This window comes from Triturus cristatus, chromosome 1_1, assembly GCF_964204655.1.
Source record: "Triturus cristatus chromosome 1_1, aTriCri1.1, whole genome shotgun sequence".
Taxonomy (NCBI): domain Eukaryota; kingdom Metazoa; phylum Chordata; class Amphibia; order Caudata; family Salamandridae; genus Triturus; species Triturus cristatus.
In genome coordinates, this window is record NC_140579.1 from 737,473,414 (window position 1) to 737,489,901 (window position 16,488).

The following is a 16,488-nucleotide window of genomic DNA, read 5'->3' on the forward strand; positions in this document are numbered from 1 at the left end:
CACTACCCTAAATCCTAAAACACGACCCCCTACACTACACAAACACCACTGCACTACCCTACACCCTAAAACACTACCCCCAGCACTACTCCTTTCACTACACAAACACCACTGCACTGCCTTAAACCCTAAAACACTATCCCCAGCATGACCCCCTACACTACACAAACACCACAGCACTACCGTAAACCCTAAAACACTAACCCCAGCGTGACCCCCTACACTACCCAAACACAACTGCACTAACCTACACCCTAAAACACTATCCTCAGCACTACCCCTACACTAGCCAAACACCACTGCACTACCCTAAACCCTTAAAAACTACCCCCAGCACAACCCCCTGCACTACTCAAACATTACTGCACTACCATAAACCCTAAAGCAATACAAACTACACGACGCAAACACCACTGGACTAACCTAAACCCTAAAACACTACCCCCTGCACGACCCCCTACACTACAAAAACACCACTGCACTACCCTAAACCCTAAAACATTACCCCTAGCACGATCCCCTACACTACCCAAACATGATTGCATTACCCTAAACCCTACATCTACCCCAGCACAACCCCCTACACTACACAAACACCACTGCATTACCCTAAAGCTTAAAACACTACCCCCAGCACGACCCTCTACACTACACAACCACCACTGCACTACCCTAATCCCTAAAACACTTACCCCAGCAAGACCCCCTACACTACCCAAACACCACTGCACTACCCTAAACCCTAAAACACTACCCCCAGCATGACCCCTTTCTTTACACACATACCACTGCACTACCCTAAACCCTAAACCCTAAACCTACCACCAGCATGACCCCCTACACTTCCCAAACACCACTGCACTAACCTTAACCCTAAAACACTACCCCAAACATGACCCCCTACATTACACAAGCACCGCTGCACTACCCTAAACCGTAAAACACTACGCCCAGCACGACACCCTAAACTTCCCAAACATAACTGCACTAGCCTAAACCCTAAAACACTACCACCAGCACAACTCCCTACACTACACAATCACCACTGCACTACCCTAAACCCTAAGTCTACCCCCAGCATAACCCCCTAGACTACACAAACACCACTGCACTACCCTAAACCCTAAAACACTACCCCCAGCACAACCCCCATACTACACAAACACCACTGCACTACCCTAAACCCTTAAACACTACCCCCAGCATGACCCCTATACTACATAAACACCACTGCACTACCCTAAACCCTAAAACACTACCACAGCAGGTCCCCCTACACTACCCATACAATACTGCACTTCCATAAACCCTAAAACACTACCCACAGCACGACCCTCTTCACTACCCAAATATAACTGCACAACGCTAAACCCAAAAGCACTACCCAAGCACGACCCCTACACTACCCAAACACCACTACACTATCCTAAACCCTAAAACACTACCACCAGCACGACCCCCTACACTACACAAACACCACTGCACTACCCTAAACCCTAAAACACTACCCCTACACTACACAAACATCACTGCACTTCCCTAAACCCTAAAACACTACCCTCAACATGACCCCCTAGACTACACAAAGACCACGGCACTACCCTACACCCTAAAACACTACCCACAGCACGACACCCTACACTATTCAAACATAACTGCACTACCCTAAACCCTAAAACACTACCACCAGCATGACTCCCTAAACTACCCAAACACCACTGCACTACCCAAAACCCTAAATCTACCCCAGCACAACCCCCTAGACTACACAAACACCACTGCACTACCCTAAACCCTAAAACACTACCCCCAGCACTAGTCCTTTCAATACACAAACACCACTGCACTACCGTAAACCCTAAAACACTACCCCCAGCGCGACCTCCCTACACTGCCCAAACCCCACTGCACTAACCTAAACCCTAACACACTACCCCTAGCACTACCCCTACAGTAGCCAAACACCACTGCACTACCCTGAACCCTAAAACACTACCCCCAGAACTACACCAATACTACACAAACACCACTGCACTACCCTAAACCCTAAACCACTACCCCCTACAATACTCAAGCACCACTGCACTACCCTAAACCCTAAAACACTACCCCCAGCACAACCCCCTACACTACTCAAACATTACTGCACTACCATAAACCCTAAAACACTACAACCTACACTACCCAAACACCACTGGACTATCCTAAACCCATAAACACTACACCCAGCACAACCCCCTACACTACACAAACACCACTGCACTACCCTAAACCCTAAAACATTACCCCTAGCATGATCCCCTACACTAAAAAACATGATTGCATTACCCTAAAACCCTACATCTACCCCCGGCACAACCCCCTACACTACACAAACACCACTGGACTACCCTAAAGCTTAATACACTACCCCCAGCACGACCCCCTACACTACACAAACACCACTGCACTACCCAAATCCCTAAAACACTTACCCCAGCATGACCCCCTACACTACCCAAACACCACTGGACTACCCTACACCCTACAACAATACCCCCAGCACAACCCCCTACACTACACAAACACCATTGCACCACCTTAAACCCTAAAACATTACCCCTAGCACGATCCCCTACACTACCAAAACACGATTGCATTACCCTAAAACCTACATCTACCCCTAGCACAACCCCTACACTACCCAAACACCACTGCACTAACCTACACCCTAAAACACTACCCCCAGCACTACCCCTACACTAGTCAAACACCACTGCACTACCCTGAACCCTAAAACACTACCCCCAGAACTACCCCAAAACTACACAAAAACCACTGCACTACCCTAAACCCTAAAACACTACCCCCTACACTACACAGGCACCATTGCACTACCCTAAACCCTAAAATACTACCCCCAGCATGACCCCCTACACTACACAAACACCACTTCACTACCTTAAACCCTTAAAAACTACCCCCAGCACAACCCCCTTCACTACTCAAACATTACTGCACTACCATAAACCCTAAAACACTACAACCTACACTACCCAAACACCACTGGACTACCCTAAACCCTAAAACACTACACCAAGCATGACCCCCTACACTACACAAACACCACTGCACTACCCTAAACCCTAAAACATTACCCCTAGCACGATCCCCTACACTACCCAAACATGATTGCATTACCCTAAACCCTACATCTACCCCCAGCACAACCCCTTACACTACACAAACACCACTTCACTACCCTAAAGTTTAAAACACTATCCCCAGCACGACCCTCTACACTGCACAAACACCACTGCACTACCCTAAACCCTAAAACACTACCCCCAGCACAACCCCCTACACTACACAAACACCACTGCACTACCCTAAACCCTAAAACACTACCCCCAGCATGACCCCCTTCTTTACACACATGCCACTGCACTACCCTAAACCCTAAATCTAACACCAGCATGACCCCCTACACTTCCCAAACACCACTGTACTACCCTTAACCCTAAAACACTACCCCAAACATGAACCACTACACTACCCAAACACCACTGCACTCCCCTAAACCCTATAACACTACCCTCAGCATAACCCCCTACATTACACAAGCACCACTGCACTACCCTAAACCCTAAAACACTACGCCCAGCACAACACCCTACACTTCCCAAATATAACTGCACTACCCTAAACCCTAAAACACTACCACCAGCACGACTCCCTACACTACACAATCACCACTGCACTACCCTAAACCCTAAGCCTACCCCCAGCATAACCCCCTAGACTACACAAACACCACTGCACTACCCTAAACCCTAAAACACTACCCCCAGCAAAACCCCCATACTACACAAACACCACTGCACTACCCTAAACCCTTAAACACTACCCCCAGCATGACCCCTATACTACATAAACACCACTGCACTACCCTAAACCCTAAAACACTACCACAGCAGGTCCCCCTACACTACCCATACACCACTGCACTTCCATAAACCCTAAAACACTACCCACAGCACGACCCTCTTCACTACCCAAATATAACTGCACAACGCTAAACCCAAAAGCACTACCCAAGCACGACCCCTACACTACCCAAACACCACTACACTATCCTAAACCCTAAAGCACTACCACCAGCACGACCCCCTACACTACACAAACACCACTGCACTACCCTAAACCCTAAAACACTACCCCTACACTACACAAACATCACTGCACTTCCCTAAACCCTAAAACACTACCCTCAACATGACCCCCTACACTACACAAAGACCACGGCACTACCCTACACCCTAAAACACTACCCACAACACGACACCCTACACTATTCAAACATAACTGCACTACCCTAAACCCTAAAACACTACCACCAGCATGACTCCCTAAACTACCCAAACACCACTGCACTACCCAAAACCCTAAATCTACCCCAGCACAACCCCCTAGACTACACAAACACCACTGCACTACCCTAAACCCTAAAACACTACCCCCAGCACTAGTCCTTTCAATACACAAACACCACTGCACTACCGTAAACCCTAAAACACTACCCCCAGCGCGACCTCCCTACACTGCCCAAACCCCACTGCACTAACCTAAACCCTAACACACTACCCCCAGCACTACCCCTACAGTAGCCAAACACCACTGCACTACCCTAAAACCTAAACCACTACCCCCTACACTATAAATACACCACTGCACTACCTTAAACCCTAAAACACTACCCCCAGCATAACCCCCTACACAACAGAAACACCAGTGCACTACCATAAACCCTTAGAAACTACCCCCAGCACAACCCCCTTCACTACTCAAACTTCACTGCACTACCATAAACCCTTAAACACTACACCATACACTACGCAAACACCACCGGACTACCCTAAACCCTAATACACTACCCCCAGCACGATACTCTACACTACACAAACACCACTGCACTACCCTAAACCCTAAAACATTACCCCTAGCACGATCCCCTACACTACAAAAACAAGATTGCACTACCCTAAACCCTGCAACTAATCCCAGCACAACCCCCTACACTACACAAAGACCACTGCACTACCCTAAACCCTAAATCACTACCCCCACCACGACCCCCTACACTACGCAAATACCACTGCACTACCCTAAACCCTAAAACACTACCCCCGCACGACCCCTATACTACCCAAACACCACTCCACTACCCTAAACCCTACAACAGGTACCCCAGCACGACCCCCTCGACTATCCAAACACCACTGTACTATTGTAAACCCTAAAACACTACCCCCGCATGACCCCTATACTACCCAAACACCACTGCTCTACCCTAAACCCTAAAAAACTACCCCTAGCACGACACCCAAGACTACAGAAACACCACTGCACTACCCTAAACCCTAAAACACTAAGCCCAGCATGACCCCCTCCACTATCCAAACACCACTGCTCTACTGTAAACCCTAAAACACTACCCCAGCATTGACTCCCTACACTATCCATACACCACTGCACTACCCTAAACCATAAAAGACTACCCCCAGCAAGACCCCTTCACTATCCAAACACAACTGCACTTCACTAAACCCAAAAACACTACCCCCAGCACGACCCCTACACTGCCTAAACACCACTGCACTACCCTAAACCCTAAAACATGACCCCCTACACTACACAACCACCACTGCACTACCCTAAACCCTAAAACACTACCCCCACCACGACCCCCTACACTACACAAACACCACTGCACTACCCTAAATCCTAAAACACTTACCCCAGCACGACCCCCTACACCACACAAACACCATTGCACTACCCTAAACCGTAAAACACTACCCCCAGCACGACCCCCTATACTACCCAAACACCACTCCACTAACCGAAACCCTAAAACACTTACCCCAGCATGACCCCCTACACCACACAAACACCACTGCAATACCCTAAACCCTAAAACACTACACCTGGCACGACCCTAACACTAAACAAATACCACTGCACTACCCTAACCTCTAAAACACTACCCCCAGCACAAACCCCTACACTACCCAAACACCACTGCACTATCCTAAACCCTAAAACACCACCCCTAGCACGACACCCTACACTACACATACACCACTGCACTACCCTAAACCCTAAAACACTGCCCCCACCACGACCTCCTACACTACACAAACACCACAACACTATCCTAAACCCTAAAACACTACCCACAGCACGACACCCTACACTATCCAAACATAACTGCAGTTACCTAAACCCTAAAACACTACCACCAGCACGACTCCCTACACTACTCAAAAACCACTGCATTACCCTAAAACCTAATTCTATCCCAGCACGACCCCCTTCACTACACAAATACCACTGCACTACCCTAAACCCTAAATCTCCCCTAGCATGACCGCCTACACTTCCCAAATACCACTGCACTACCCTTAACCCTAAAACACTACCCCAAACAAAAACCCCTACACTACCCAAACACCACTGCACTATCATTAACCCTAGAACACTACCCCCAGCATGACCCAATACACTACACAAGCACCACTGCACTACCCTAAACCCTAAAACACTATGCCCAGCACGACACTCTACACTACCCAAACATAACTGCACTAACCTAAACTCTAAAACACTACCACCAGCACGACTCCCTAAAATAGGCAATCACCACTGCCCTACCCTAAACCTAAGTCTACCCCCAGCACAACACCCTACACTAGACAAACACCACTGCACTACCCTAAACCCTAAAACACTACCCCAGAACGACCCCCTACACTAAACAAACACCACTGCACTGCCCTTAATCCTAAAACACTGCCCCCAGCACGACCCCCTACACTGCACAAACACCACTGCACTACCGTAAACCCTTAAACACTACCCCCAGCACAACCCCCTACACTACCCAAACATCACTTCACTACCCTAAACCCTAAAACACTACCCCCTACATTACCCAATCACCACTGGACTACCCTAAACCCTAAAACAACACCCCCAGCACGACCCCCTATACTACACAAACACAACTGCACTACCCTAAACCCTAAAACACTACCCACAACACAACCCCATATACTACACAAACACCACAGCACTACACTAAACCTTAAAACACTACCCCCTGCATGACCCCCTATACTACCCAAACATAACTCCACTACTCTAAACCCTAAAACAGTTACCCCAGCACGAACCCCTACACCACACAAACACCACTGCACTACCCTAAAGCCTAAAACACTACCCCCAAAATGACCCCTACACTACACAAACACCACTGCACTACCCTAAACCCTAAAACACTACCCTCAGCACAACTCCTCACACTACTCAAACACCACTGCACTACCCTAAACCCTAAAACACAACCCCAGCACAACCCCCTATACAACACAATCACCACTGCACTACCCTAAACCCTAAAACACTACCCCCCCAGTATGACCCCTATACTACCCAAACACCACTGCACTACCCTAAACCCTAAAACACTAACCCAGCATGTCTCCCTACACTACCCATACACCACTGCACTACCTAGACCCTAACACACTACCGACAGCACAACCCTCTTCACTACCCAAATACAACTGCACTACGCTAAACTCAAAAACACAACCCCAGCACAACCCCAACACTACCCAAACACCACTACACTACCCTAAACCCTAAAACACTACCCCTAGCACGACACACTACACTACACAAACACCACAACAATACCCTAAACCCTAAAACCCTACCCACAGCACGGTACCCTACACTATCCAAACATAACTGCACTACCCTAAACCCGAAATCACTACCACCAGCACGACTCCCTACACTACTCAAAAACCACTGCATTACCGTAAAACCTAATTCTATCCCAGCACGACCCTCTTCACTACACAAATACCACAGCACTACCCTAAACCCTAAATCTACTCCTAGCATGACCACCTACACTTCCCAAACACCACTGCACTACCCTTAACCCTAAAACACTACCCCAAACATGAAACCCTACACTACCCAAACACCACTGCACTGCCCTAAACCCTAAAACACTACCCCCATCACGACCTAATACACTACACAAGCATCACTGCACTACCCTAAACCCTAAAACACTACGCCCAGCACGACACCCTACACTACCCAAACATAACTGCACTAATCTAAACCCTAAAACACTACCACCAGCACGACTCCCTACAATACGCAATCACCACTGCACTACCCTAAACCCTAAGTCTACCCCCAGCACAACCCCCTACACTACACAAACACCACGGCACTACCCTAAATCCTATCTCTACCACCAGCATGACCCCCTACACTACACAAACACCACTGCACTGCAGTGCCTTAAACCCAAAAACACTACCCCTAGCACGACACCCTACACTACCCAAACACAACTGCACTACCCTAAACCCTAAAACACGACCCCCTACAATACACAAACACCAACGCACAACCCTAAACCCTAAACCCTAAAACACTACTCCAGCACGACCCTCTACACTACACAAACACCACTGCACTACCCTAATTCCTAAAACACTACCCCCTACACTACACAGACATCACTGCACTACCCTAAACCCTAAAACACTACCCCCAGCACGACCTCCTACACTACACAAACACCACGACACTACCCTAAACCCAAAAACACTACCCACAGCACAACACCCTACACTATCCAAACATAACTACACTACCCTAAACCCTAAAACACTACCACCAGCATGACTCCCTACACTACCCAAAAACCACTGCATTACACTAAACCCTAATTTTATCCCAGCACAACCCCCTAGACTACACAAACACCACTGCACTACCGTAAACCCTAAAACACTACCCCCAGCATGACCACCTTCTTTACACAAATACTTCTGCACTACCCTAAACCCAAAATCTACCAACAGCATGACCCCTATACTTCCCAAACATAACTGCACTACCCTTAACCCTAAAACACTACCCCAAACATGAACCCCTACACTACCCATAACATAACTGCACTAACCTAAACCCTAAAACACTACCACCAGCACGTCTCCCTACTCTACCCAATCACCACTGCACTACCCAAAACCCTTAAGCTCTACCCCAACACAACCCCCATGCTACACAAACACCACTGCACTACCCTAAACCGTAAAACACTACCCCCAGCATGACCCTATACTACCCAAACACCACTGCACTATCATAAACCCTAAAACACTACCCACAGCACAACCCTCTTCACTACCCAAATATAACTGCACTACGCTAAACCCAAAAGCACTACCCAAGCACAACCCGTACACTACCCAAACACCAAGACACTATCCTAAACCATAAAACACTACCATCAGCACGACCCCCTACACTACACAAACACCACTGCACTACCCTAAACCCTAAAACACTACCCCCTACACTACACAAAGACCACGGCACTACCCTAAACCTTTAAACACTACCCACAGCACGACACCCTACACTATCCAAACATACCAGCACTACCCTAAACCCTAAAGCACTACCACTAGCATGACTCCTTAAACTACCCAAACAACACTGCACTACCCTAAACCCTAAATCTACCCCAGCACAACCCCCTAGACTACACAAACCCCACTGCACAACCCTAAAACCTAAAACACTACCCCAGCACTACTCCTATCACTACACAAACACCACTGCACTGCCTTAAACCCTAAAACACTATCCCCCGCACGACCCCCTGCACTACACAAACACCACTGCACTAGCCTAACCCGTAAACCCCAAAACACTACCCCCAGCGTGACCCCCTACACTACCCAAACACCACTGAACTAACCTAAACACTAAAACACTACCCCCAGCACTACCCCTACACTAGCCAAACACCACTGCACTACCCTGAACCCTAAAACACTACCCCCAGAACTACCCCCAATACTACACAAACACCACTGCACTACCCAAAACCCTAAAACACTACCCCCAGCATGACCCCCTACATTACACAAACACCACTTCACTACCCTAAACCCTTAAAAACTACCCCCAGCACAACCCCCTACACTACTCAAACATTACTGCACTACCATAAACCCTAAAACACTACAACCTACACTACCCAAACACCACTGGACTTCCCTAAACCCTAAAACACTACCCCCAGCACGACCCCCTACACTACACAAACACCACTGCACTACCCTAAACCCTAAAACATTACCCCTAGCACGATCCCCTACACTACCCAAACATGATTGCATTACCCTAAACCCTACATCTACCCCCAGCACAACCTCCTACACTACACAAACACCACTGCACTACCATAAACCTTAAAACACTACCCCATCACGACCCCCTACACTACACAAACACCACTGCACTACCCTAATCCCTAAAACACTTACCACAGCACGACCCCCTACACTACCCAAACACCACTGGACTACCCTAAAGCCTAAAACACTACCCCCAGCACAACCCCCTACACTACACAAACACCACTGCACTACCCTAAACCCTAAAACATTACCCCTAGCACGATCCCCTACACTACCCAAAAATGATTGCATTACCCTAAACCCTACATCTACCCCTAGCACAACCCTCTACACTACAAAAACACCACTGCACTACCCTAAAACACTACCCACAGCACAACACCCTACACTATCCAAATTGAACTGCACTACCCTAAACCCTAAAACACTACAACCAGCATGACTCCCTACACCACCCAAACACCACTGCAGTACCCTAAACCCTAAATCTACACCAGCACAACCCCCTAGACTACACAAACTTCACTGCACTACCATAAACCCTAAAACACTACACCATACACTACCCAAACACCACTGGACTACCCTAAACCCTAAAACACTACCCCCAGCTCGACACCCTACACTACACAAACACCACTGCACTACCCTAAACCCTAAAACATTACCCCTAGCACGATCCCCTACACTACAAAAACACGATTGCACTACCCTAAACCCTACATCTATTCCCAGCACAACCCCCTACACTACACAAACACCACTGCACTACCCTAAACCCTAAAACACTACCCCCACCAAGACCCCCTATACTACACAAATACCACTGCACTACTCTAAACCCTAAAACACTTACCCCAGCACGACCCCCTACACCACACAAACACTAATGCACTACCCTAAAACACTACCCCCGCATGACCCACTATACTACCAAAACACCACTCCACTACCCTAAACCCTAAAACACTTACCCCAGCACGACCCCCTATACCACACAAACACCACTGCACTATCCTAAACCCTAAAACACTACCCCTAGCAGGACCCCTACACTACACAAATACCACTGCACTACCCTAAACCCTAAAACACTACCCCCAGCACAACCACCTACACTACCCAAACACCACTGCACTAACCTAAACCATAAAACACTACCCCTACCACGACACCCAAGACTACACAAACACCACTGCACTACCCTAAACCCTAATACACTAAGCCCAGCATGACCCCCTATACTACCCAAACACCACTGCACTACTGTAAACCCTAAAACACTACCCCAGCATTGACTCCCTATACTACCCAAACACCACTGCACTACCCTAAACCCTAAAACAATACCCACAGCACGGCACCCTACACTATCCAAACATAACTGCAGTTCCCTAAACCCTAAAACACTATCACCAGAACGACTCCCTACACTACTCAAAAACCACTGCATTACCCTAAAACCTAATTCTATCCCAGCACGACCCCCTTCACTGCACATATACCACTGCACTACCCTAAACCCTAAATCTACCCCTAGCATGACACCCTACACTGCCCAAACACCACTGCACTACCCTAAACCCTAAAACACTACGCCCAGCACGACACCCTACACTACCCAAATATAACTGCACTAACCTAAACCCTAAAACACTACCACCAGCACGACTCCCTACAATACGCAATCACAACTGCACTACCCTAAACCCTAAAACACTTCCCCCAGCATCACCCCCTTCACTATCCAAACACAACTGCACTACACTAAACCCAAAAACACTACCCACAGCACAACCCCTGCACTGCCTAAACACCACTGCACTACCCTAAAACATGAAACATGACCCCCTACACTACACAAACACCACTGCACTACCCTAAACCCTAAAACACTACCCCCACCACGACCCCCTACACTACAAAAACACCACTGCACTACCCTAAATTCTAAAACACTTACCCCAGCACGTCCCCTACACCACACAAACACCATTGCACTACCCTAATTCGTAAAACACTACCCTCTGCATGATCCCCTATACTACCCAAACACCACTCCACTACCCTAAACCCTAAAACACTTACCCCAGCATGACCCCCTACACCGCACAAACACCACTGCACTACCCTAAACCCTAAAACACTACACCTAGCACTACCCCTACACTACACAAATACCACTGCACTACCCTAACCTCTAAAACACTACCGCCAGCACAACCCCCTACACCACCCAAACACCACTGCACTACCCTAAACCCTAAAACACTACCCCTAGCACGACACCCTAAACCACACAAACACCATTGCACTACCCTAAACCGTAAAACACTACCCCGCACGACCCCCTATACTACCCAAATACCACTCCACTACCCTAAACCCTAAAACACTTACCCCAGTATGACCCCCTACACCACACAAACACCACTGCACTACCCTAAACCCTAAAACACTACACCTAGCACTACCCCTACACTACACAAATACCACTGCACTACCCTAACCTCTAAAACACTACCGCCAGCACAACCCCCTACACTACCCAAACACCACTGCACTACCCTAAACCCTAAAACACTACCCCTAGCACGACACCCTACACTACACAAAACCACTGCACTACCATAAACACTAAAACACTACCCCCAGCATGACCCCCTATACTACCCAAACACCACTGCACTACTGTAAACCCTAAAACACTACCCCAGCATTGACTCCCTATACTACCCAAACACCACTGCACTACCCTAAACCCTAAAACACTACCCCCAGCACGACACCCTGCACTTCTCAAACACCACTGCACTACCCTAAACCCTAAAACACTACGCCCAGCACGACACCCTACACTACCCAAATATAACTGCACTAACCTAAACCCTAAAACACTACCACCAGCACGACTTCCTACAATACGCAATCACAACTGCACTACCCTAAACCCTAAAACACTTACCCCAGCATCACCCCCTTCACTATCCAAACACAACTGCACTACACTTAACCCAAAAACACTACCCACAGCACAACCCCTGCACTCCCTAAACACCACTGCACTACCCTAAAACCTAAAACACGACCCCCTACACTACACAAACACCACTGCACTACCCTAAACCCTAAAACACTACCCCCACCATGACCCCCTACACTACACAAACACCACTGCACTACCCTAAATCCTAAAACACTTACCGCAGCACGTCCACCTACACCACACAAACACCATTGCACTACCCTAATTCGTAAAACACTACACCTAGCACTACCCCTACACTACACAAATACCACTGCACTACCCTAACCTCTAAAACACTACCGCCAGCACAACCCCCTACACTACCCAAACACCACTGCACTACCCTCAACCCTAAAACACTACCCCTAGCATGACACCCTACACTACACAAAGACCACTGCACTACCATAAACCCTAAAAACTACGCCCAGTACGACACCCTACACTACCCAAATATAACTGCACTAACCTAAACCCTAAATCACTACCACCAGCACGACTCCCTACAATACGCAATCACAACTGCACTACCCTAAACCCTAAAACAATTACCCCAGTATCACCCTCTTCACTGTCCAAACACAACTGCACTACACTAAACCCAAAAACACTACCCATAGCACAACACAACCTCTGCACTGCCTAAACACCACTGCACTACCCTAAAACCTAAAACACAACCCCCTACACTACACAAACACCACTGCACTACCCTAAATCCTAAAACACTTACCCCAGCACGTCCCCCTACACCACACAAACACCATTGCACTACCCTAATTCGTAAAACACTACCCTCTGCACGATCCCCTATACTACCCAAACACCACTCCACTACCCTAAACCCTAAAACACTTACCCCAGCATGACCCTCTACACCACACAAACACCACTGCACTACCCTAAACCCTAAAACACTACACCTAGCACTACCCCTACACTACACAAATACCACTGCACTACCCTAACCTCTAAAACACTACCGCCAGCACAACCCCCTACACTACCCAAACACCACTGCACTACCCTAAACCCTAAAACACTACCCCTAGCACGACACCCTACACTACACAAAACCACTGCACTACCATAAACCCTAAAACACTACCCCCAGCATGACCGCCTATACTACCCAAACACCACTGCACTACTGTAAACCCTAAAACACTTACCCCAGCATGACCCCCTACACCACACAAACACCACTGCACTACCCTAAACCCTAAAACCCTACACCTAGCATGACCCCTACACTACACAAAGACCACTACACTACCCTAAACTCTAAAACACTACCCCCAGCACAACCCCCTACACTAGCCAAACACCACTGCACTATCCTAAACCCTTAAAAACTACCATCAGCATGACCCCCTATACTACCCAAACACTACTGCACTACTGTAAACCCTAAAACACTACCCCAGCATTGACTCCCTACACTACCCAAACACCACTGCACTACCCTAAACCCTAAAACACTACCCACAGCACGGCAGCCTACACTACTCAAAAACCACAGCATTACCCTAAAACCTAATTCTATCCCAGCACGACCCCTTCACTTCCCAAACACCACTGCACTACCCTTAACCCTAAAACACCACCCCAAACATGAACCCCTACACTACCCAAACACCACTGTACTAGCCAACACCCTAAAACACTACCCCAGCACGACCCAATACACTACAGAAGCACAACTGCACTACACTAAACCCTAAAACACTACACCCAGCACGACATCCTACACTACCCAAACATAACTGCACTAACCTAAACCCTAAAACACTACCACCAGCACGACTCCCTACAATACGCAATCACCACTGCACTACATTAAACTCTGAGTCTACCCCAGCACAACCCCCTACACTATACAAACACCACTGCACTACCCTAAACCCTAAAACACTACCCCCAGAACGACCCCCTATACCACACAAACACCACTGCACTGACCTTAACCCTAAAACACTACCCCCAGCACGACCCCCTACACTAAACAAACACCACTGCGCTACCCTAAACCCCTAAACACTACCCCCAGCACAACCCCCTACACTACCCAAACATCACTGCACTACGCTAAATCCTAAAACACTACCCCCTACATTACCCAATCACCACTGGACTACCCTAAACCCTTAAACAACACCCCCAGCACGACCCCTATACTACACAAACACAACTGCACTATCCTAAACCCTACATCTACCCCCAGCACAACCCCATACACTACACAAACACCCCAGCACTACACTACACCCTGAAACACTACCCCCTGCATGACCCCCTATACTACCCAAACACCACTCCACTACCCTAAACCCTAAAACACTTACCGCAGCACGACCCCTACACTACACAAACACCACGACACTACCCTAATCCCTAAAACACTACCCCCAGCACAACACCCAACACTTCCCAAACAGGACTGCACGTCCCTAAACCCTAAAACACAACCCCAGCTCAACCCCCTATATTACACAAACACCACTGCACTACCCTAAACCCTAAAACACTACCCCCAGCATGACCCCTAAACTACCCAAACACCACTGCCCTACCCTAAACCCTAAAACACTACCCCAGCATGTCCCCTACACTACCCATACACCACTGCACTACCCTAGACCCTAACACACTACCCAAAGCACGACCCTATTCACTACCCAAATACAACTGCACTACGCTAAACCCAAAAGCACTACCCCAGCACAACCCCTACGCTACCCAAACACCACTACACTACCCTAAACTCTAAAACACTACCACCAGCACGACCCCCTACACTACACAAACACCACTGCACTACCCTAAACCCTAAAACACTACCCCCTACACTACACAAACACCACTGCACCTCCCTAAACCCTAAAACACTACCCCCAACACGACCCCCTACACTACACAAAGACCACGGCACTACCCTAAACTCTAAAACACTACCCACAGCATGACACCCTATACTAGCCAAATTTAAAAGCACTACCCTAAGCACTAAAACACTACCACCAGCACGACTCCCTACACCACCCAAACACTACTGCACTACCCAAAACTCTAAATCTACCCCAGCACAACCCCTTAGACTATCCAAACACAACTGCACTACACTAAACCCAAAAATACTACCCCCAGCACGACCCCTACACTGCCCAAATC